The following is an 8,485-nucleotide window of genomic DNA, read 5'->3' on the forward strand; positions in this document are numbered from 1 at the left end:
CATTTCTTGCACTAAACAGGGCAAAATTTAAAAAAAAAATGTTTGTCACATTCTACTTCCTGATCCCAAAGAGCAAAGTCAAATAAACCAGCAATCCATTGAGAAGCCCTCTGTATAAATAAACCCCTCCCTTTCCCAACCCATAGCTTATTATCCGTTTGGATAAGGAGCAGCTTATCATACAGAAGCTTCTCAGTGGACTGCTATCTGTTCTTGACTAGTCTAACTGCCTTCTGCCTTAGGACAAGTCAACCCCCAAATAAAAACTGGCCTAATAAAAAAAAAAAAAATAGGCAACTTTTCAATATACATTTATTAAAATTGTTCAGTGCTTTAAAGTTATTTGTAAAAACAACTGCTATTAAAAGCAGCATTTGTTTAACTCCTGGTTGATACTTTTTAAACAATTGTCTGAAAAGTCTTAGTTACCCTGCAAAGGCAGTTCTATTAATCAGCTGCCTTGTCTTAAAGGGATCCTGTCATCGGAAAACATGTTTTTTTCAAAACACATCAGTTAATAGTGCTACTCCAGCAGAATTCTGCACTGAAATCCATTTCTCAAAAGAGCAAACAGATTTTTTATATTCAATTTTGAAATCTGACATGGGGCTAGACATTTTGTCAATTTCCCAGCTGCCGCCAGTCATGTGCCCACTTTTTGAACATGAGTGCAATGAATAGGGCTTGTGTTGAGTATACGTTTTGCCTATACTTTTAATTAAGACAATCTTTTTTCCGTTGTTTGTCATTTCTTGCACTAAACAGGATAAAAGCTGAAATTGACATTAAAGTCATATCCGTCTCCTGTCTTCTTTTGAACTGGGTAGTTATCTTTTTAGGCTGTCTGGTTCTGCAGTATCTGCCCAGGTTTCAGTGATCTGTACAAAAATCTGCCCCAACACCTACCTGTGACATCGCCACACCACCCCTGCTCTACCGCTAAATGTCACAGCTTGACCCTAAGCAACATCATTTAGGCTTTATAGCCCCAGGCATTATGTCACCACTGGTGATGTGCGGGTTGGCGCGAAGCTCTAGAGAATGCCCAATGTTATTGGTATTACAATGAATGAAAAAAATTCTTACAATCTGTAAAACAGTTATAAGGTTAAAATCCACAAAAGCCATGAAAATCCTGTAAATTATATCCTTATAAAAAGCTCTTAGTGATGTAATTTTTGTCACATGACTCACTAAAACTTGAATAAAATACCCCTTGTTGGAAAATATGAGGATATTAGAAGTAACCCCAGAATATAAAAGCCCTTGGCCTTCGTCCTTGTGCCTTTATATGATCATGGAACTCATCGGTGACTTATAATGGCCTTATATTTTACAATAGGGTTACTTTATTCACTATATGTAGAAAAACATACAATTTTTTTTCATGTGATCTTGCTTTTTTTTTTTAAACAATCACATTTATTCTGCCTTCTATATATTTAAGTAAAAAATCTAATATGTCCTTATTTTCTTCACAGAAAAAAAATTATACAATCATGGAAAAGAAAACTTGATCATTTTATTGGAATGCCAACAAAAGGTACCAGTTCCTTTCTATGGTATCTCAGCAGTTATTTTTCACAAAGTTGATTTCAGAAATTGAGGGGAAATAATAATTGCTATTGCAGATTTGTTGTAATATGGATAAATATGTCCATAAGGTCCATCAGCAGGTATCAGTTATTGGACACCTCATTAAAAGCAAGATCATATTGGTTGCTATGGGCTACTACCTAACTACAGAGAAAGCAGACCCAGTGGCTGCAGGGGGGACAGGAGGTATAGGCGGCCCCATAAGGCCCAAATAATGAGTGATTTTAACATATATTGATTAAACAGGACAATCTCTGGATATGTTGGGGGCCCTAAAATTAATTTGCTGTGGGGCAGAGTAACATCTAGTTAAGCCACTGCTACTGCACCTTTGCAAGCTTAGTGTTCTTATTTCATATGGGGATTAGTGGTATTGCTTGGCTGCACCACCAAAGACAAACAATAAGCATTGGCACCTCTACATTCCTGTTTGCCAATGACAAGTAACTTGCAGCATTACCCCAAAAGTATTTTAGCTCACCCAACAAAGCCACCCTCAGCCATAGACAGACATCTTGCGGTATAAAGATTGTGTAAGGCAAAACAATTGTGAAACTGCTACCCATGAAGATGTACATTTGCAGGGCATTGTAATAGTTTCTTTGGTAGTGACCTACTGTACAAGCTTCATTTTCTTTCTCATTTGAAGATAAACAGATGCCCATTGTTAGCATTTCAGGATGTACCTGAATGGAAAGAGACCTTTATCAGAGTTTGATAGAGAATACACAATGGCAAATCAATCAAACAAATCAGGCTATTATGGACAACTGGTTCTTACTGAAGGTACACTGGAACTTCAAGTTTTGCTTAGTTTGCATAGATTCAGTCTGACAAGGCATCAAGAAAACAATATTAGAATTTTTAAAGACACACGCTATTTGTTTACAGATTTAAATAAATGTGTATTAAGAGGGCATTTGAAGAAATTATTAGAAAACAAAATCATTCATAAAATTACAGCACACCCCAAATAGTAACATCAAAAAATTAGTCTATTAAAGTAATCAAAATGTAATCATCTGTTGTGCCGCACTGTTTAAACTGACGTGCTTGCTTCAAGAACTCTACAATAGTTTATATAAACAGGATGCTGTGTAGCCATGGGAGCAGCCATTCAAAGATGAAAAAGGAGAAAATGCACTGGATTAATACAAAACAGATAACAGATAATCTCTGTAGTATACAATTCTTCAGAATTTACTGTATCTGTTTGCATTGTGTATCCTGTGTTTGAATGGCTGCCCCCATGGCTACATAGAAGCTTGTTTATATAAACTATAGTTGTGTTTCTGAAGCAAACACGTCAGTTTTACCAGTGCAGGGCGACAGTACTCGAAATACCATTTTCATTGCTACAAAATGAATGCATTGTTACCTAAAAACCTATATAGTCCATCTTGAGACATGTTCCAGTGGGCTGGGCCCCTTCTTTGCCCCTGCCAAAGAAGCTAAATTGGTATGTGGTTGATAGTAGGTGATGTAATAGAAAAAGTATTTTTTTCTTTTTTTTGTTGTTTTTTTCTTTTGTTTTTATTACATATTCTTGTTGAAAAATTAACATAAAAATAAATTGAATAAAAACAACATGTCAAGTCTGTATGCTGAAATAAAATCTTCAGTTCCGCCTAAATTCCCTAATTAAGTAACCAAGTATGGACAGAGGGCTAGAAACTATGAAGGGGTTTATCAGGCTTTATTTATATTGCATATTTTTATATGCACCAAGTCCTCTATTTTGGGATTTGGCCGAGCCTTGAAACTTTCATGAAGGATTCGGCCAAACCCTGAACTGAGTTTGAACTAAATTTTTATATGCATATAAGGGAAGGTAGAAGAACTGCACCCAAGGGAAGAAATGGACATTTCCTGGTTCATGTGACCAAAAGTAACAATTTTAAGCATTCAGATTTCATTTGGCCAGGCACTTGGATTCAACCTATTCCAAATCCTGCTGAAAGACACTTGAATTTGGCCAAATCCCAAACCAAATCCAGGATTTGGTGCTTCCCTGCTTTACAGATATAAATCATTCACATCAGTCTGGTGCCCAGTGGAACTTTCATTCTAAGGCCCCTATTGCATTCACACACATTAGGGTCAGTTATCCCAGAAGCCAATTCACCTGTCTGTATGTGTTTGAAGTGTGGGATGGAACCAGGGTGCAGAGATACCAACACAAGAACTGTCAGGGAGCCGGGAGCCCCCTCTGGGGAGTAGTCCGGATCTAGGAGGAAGCCCCTCAGGAGGGATCAGGGTCGTGGTATCCAGGGGTAAGGCAAGAGACTAAACAAAGTCCAAGCACAGGTCAAAAGGCAGGCGGAATACAAACAAAGTCCAGGGCCAGGCAGGGGGTCTATGGTAGGCAGAGTATCAGCGAAGTCCAGGTTCAGGCAAGGGGTCACACCAAGGAATCAGGCAGAATATAAGCAGGGGAAACAGCAAGGGAACCCAGGAATCTCTTAGGGAACAGGATCCTATTTTCGGGCGCCATCTTGGCGCCTCAGGCGTTCTTTTATCTTTGAATTTGGCGCCCTTGCGCCAGCGTCAGCGCGCCTGCGACCGTCGCGCCGTGCTGGCGTCACTGCGCCGGAACCCACGTGGGTTGCCTGGGCGCCGCCATCTTGGATTCTTCGCCGCCGGGAGCGGACGCGACTCCTCGCGCTCCCGGCGGTCTTGACAGTACCCCCCCCTCACGGGGGGCCTCAGGACCACCGGGACTTGGTTTCTGGGGAAACTTGGAGTGGAAGTCTCTTACCAAACGAGGAGCATGCACATCACGGTGTCCCTCCCAAGAGCATTCTTCGGGGCCAAAGCCCTTCCAATGGATGAGGTATTGAAGGGACCCTCTGGAGATTCTGGAATCAAGGATTCTCTCCACCTCAAATTCCTGTTGACCCTCCACAGAGACGGCAGGAGGAGGAGATTGGACACCAGAGAAACGGTTGGAGACGGTGGGCTTCACCAGGGAGACGTGGAACACGTTGGGGATTCTCATCTCTGGTGGGAGTTGAAGTCTGATGGCTACAGGGTTAATTATCTCCAAGATGGGGAACGGACCCAGGAACTTCGGACCCAACTTGGGAGATGGCACTTTCAAGCGAATATTCCTGGAAGAGAGCCAGACACTATCACCCACCTTGTAGGGAGGAGAGGGCCTTCTACGGCGATCCGCGAAAGTCTTGTGGACTAGAGCACTCTTCTCCAGATTAGACTTGGTTGCAGCCCAAATAGCAACCATATGGGCTGCCAGATCATCTGCAGCCGGGACGTCCGACAACACGAAGTCCTGAGGAAAGGCTTGAGGGTGCTGTCCATACACCGCCATAAATGGAGACCTTCCTGTGGAGGAATGACATGCATTATTATGAGCAAACTCCGCCCACGGGAGGAGGTCAGACCAATCGTCCTGGCAAAGAGACACGTGGTTCCTCAGGAACTGTTCTAAGGCTTGGTTCACACGTTCAGCTGCCCCATTCGTCTGCGGGTGGTAGGCGGACGAAAATTGAAGTGTTATTCCCAAGTCTTTACATAGAGAACGCCAGAACTTGGCGGTGAACTGGGTGCCTCTGTCGGAGACGATCTCCACCGGGAAACCATGCAGGCGGAAGATGTACTTAATAAAGAGTTGGGATAATTCCACCGCAGAGGGTAACTTCTTCAAAGGGATGAAATGGGCCATTTTGCTGAAGCGGTCTATGACAACCCAGATCACAGTATTCCCACCGGAGGGAGGAAGTTCGACAATAAAGTCCATAGAGAGGTGCGTCCACGGACGAGAGGGAACCGGCAAAGGTTGTAACAACCCGCTGGGGCGGGAATGGCTAGGCTTAGAAGTGGCGCAGACATTACAAGCAGCCACAAAGTCCTTTACATCCTTGCGGATATCAGGCCACCAGACTAGGCGCCTCAAGAGTTCAAGGGTCTTGGCCGGACCAGGATGTCCAGCTTGCCTGGAGCAGTGGGTTTGTTGCAGGATGGCCAGGCGAAGTTCTGGAGGGACGAAGGCCATGCCAATCGGAGTATCTTGAGGAGCCGAGGACTGCCCAGCCAGAATCTGGTCGGCAAATTGGGGATACAGAGAGGCAATGATCTTGACTGGTGGAATGATTGGTTCCTGCCTCTCAGGGTCACGGTCCACCGGAGTGAAGCTACGAGACAAGGCGTCTGCCTTCAGATTCTTGGAACCTGGGCGATAAGTCAAAACAAAGTTAAATCGGGAAAAGAAAAGGGCCCACCTGGCTTGTCTGGGATTTAGCCTCTTGAGGGACTGTATAAACTCCAGATTCTTGTGATCTGTGAAAATCAGGAATTTCAGAGCCCTCCAGGAGGTGACGCCATTCTTCAAGGGCAAGCTTGACTGCCAAGAGTTCTCGATTTCCGACATCATAGTTCTGCTCTGCGGATGAGAACTTCTTGGAGAAATACGCACAGGGGTGCAATTTTCCATCAGTGGAGTGTCTCTGAGACAGGATAGCTCCGGCTCCAACTTCAGAAGCATCAACTTCGATGCAGAAGGGTAGTGCAGGATTGGGATGTCGGAGAACAGGAGCGGACGTGAAGGCCTCCTTCAAGGACTGAAAGGCTTCTATGGCAGATGGAGGCCACAGGCTGGGTTTACCCCCTTTCCGGATGAGGGCCAGGATAGGTGCAATGCGGGAAGAGAACCCCCGGATGAACTGTCGATAATAATTAGCAAATCCGATGAATCTCTGGATTGCCTTGGTACTCAGTGGGAGAGGCCACTCCTGGATGGCCGACACTTTCACGGGGTCCATCTCAAATCCCTCTGGAGAGATAATGTATCCTAGGAAGGGGATCTTGGATACCTCGAAGACACACTTCTCCAACTTGGCGAAGAGAGAGTTCTTCCTCAGACGAGAGAGTACCTCCTTCACCTGGGAGCGATGACTTTCAAGGTCCTTGGAGAAGATCAGGATGTCGTCCAAGTATACGACTACGAACCTTCCTAGGAGATCTCGGAACACATCATTAACAAACTCCTGGAAGACGGCAGGGGCATTGCATAGGCCGAAGGGCATAACAAGATATTCATAGTGCCCATCCCGAGTGTTGAATGCCGTCTTCCATTCGTCACCCTCCCGGATGCGAATGAGGTTGTAGGCCCCCCGGAGATCCAACTTGGAGAAAATCTTTGCCCCTTTCAGCTGGTCAAAGAGCTCGGCAATCAGGGGCAGGGGGTACCTGTTTTTCACGGTGATCTTATTCAGGCCCCGATAGTCTATACAAGGCCGAAGGCCTCCGTCCTTCTTCTCCACGAAGAAGAACCCAGCCCCTGCAGGAGAGGTAGAAGGGCGGATAAACCCCCGCTGGAGATTTTCTTGGATGTACTCCTTCATAGCGGTAGTCTCTGCAGGAGAGAGAGGGTAGGTGCGCCCTCTGGGGGACATGGCTCCTGGCAGGCGTTCAACCGGACAGTCGTAGGAGCGATGTGGGGGAAGGAACTCTGCAGACTTTTTACAAAACACATCGGAAAATTCCTTGTAAGTGGAGGGCAAAGTCTTAAGTTCCGCAGTGGAGACATTCACCTTCTCGAGGGGTTTTGGCGGAAGGCAATGTTGCAGGCAAAATAAACTCCAACGAGAGATCTGCCCAGTGGACCAGTCTATAGTGGGGTTATGCAGACGTAACCACGGAAGACCCAATATTACTGGAGTAGAAGGGCAGGGGATGATGAAGAAAGAAAGTTTTTCTTGATGCAGCGCCCCAACTTGTACAGATAGTTCCGCCGTGAACATTGTGACGAATTCAAACTCCAGGGGTTTGTCATCTATGGCGGTAATTCGCAGGGGTGAAGACAATGGAAGCAGGGGAATCTTCATGCGTTCGGCAAAGAAGGCGTCCATGAAATTGCCATCCGCTCCGGAGTCGAGGAAGGCCCTTTCGAAGATAGACTTACTTGCCAGGTGAATCTGCAAAGGAAGGAGAAGTCTGCGTGAATTTTCTTGATACTTCTCCTGAGGCCTTCGAGTGATGCCCCCTACATGAGAAACCTGAGACATACCTCGGGGTACAAAACTCTTGGCTTTGGCAGGACAGGCGTTGGCAAAATGGGAATGCCCACCACAGTACAAACAGAGCCCTGCCATACGTCTTCGGAGTCTTTCCTGCTCGGAGAGGCGAGCTTTTCCTACTTGCATAGGTTCCTCCAGGGGAGACGTGGACACATGAGTCACAGGGACAGCGGGTGCTTGCAGAATCGGCCTTTGAAAGCGAGGGGCCAACATGGGAGAAAATCGTCTGCTGCGCTCTCTCTCCACCTGGTGTTCTCTGAGGCGGGTGTCCACCTTAATAGATAGAGCGATCAGTCCTTCCAGGGTGTCAGGAGTCTCTCTGGAGACGAGATCATCTTTGATGCGGATGGATAGGCCTTGGTAGTATACGGCCTTGTAAGCGTCATCACACCAGGAAGTCTCCGCCATCAGTGTTCGGAAGTCTATAGCGTACTCATTGACACTGCGGCTTCCCTGCCGGAGCTGCAAGAGACGGGCAGGGGCGTTCGTAACCCGACCTGGAGCATCAAAGACTATGCGAAAAGCTTGGAGAAAGTCTTTAACATCATAAGTCACCGGGGAATTCTTCTCCCAAAGAGACGTTGCCCACTCCAGTGGCTTGCCTTCCAATCGAGACATCACATACCCCACCTTGGAACGCTCACTTGGAAACTGTGTGGGTTGGAACTCAAATTGAATTTGGCATTGTGTGGCAAATCCCCTGCAGGCTTGTGGATCCCCACTAAAGCGAAGGGGAGGTGGAATGCGAGGCTCACCTGTCGGGTAGCTTGCGTTCATAGAGGCTGCCGCCATGGGGGGATCTCCAGTAGGTGGAGCAGCGGAGGGCGCAGAAGGCACTCGAGCAAGCAGGACAT

The sequence above is a fragment of the Xenopus laevis genome, chromosome 9_10S (assembly GCF_017654675.1).
Source record: "Xenopus laevis strain J_2021 chromosome 9_10S, Xenopus_laevis_v10.1, whole genome shotgun sequence".
NCBI classification, from domain to species: Eukaryota; Metazoa; Chordata; class Amphibia; order Anura; family Pipidae; genus Xenopus; species Xenopus laevis.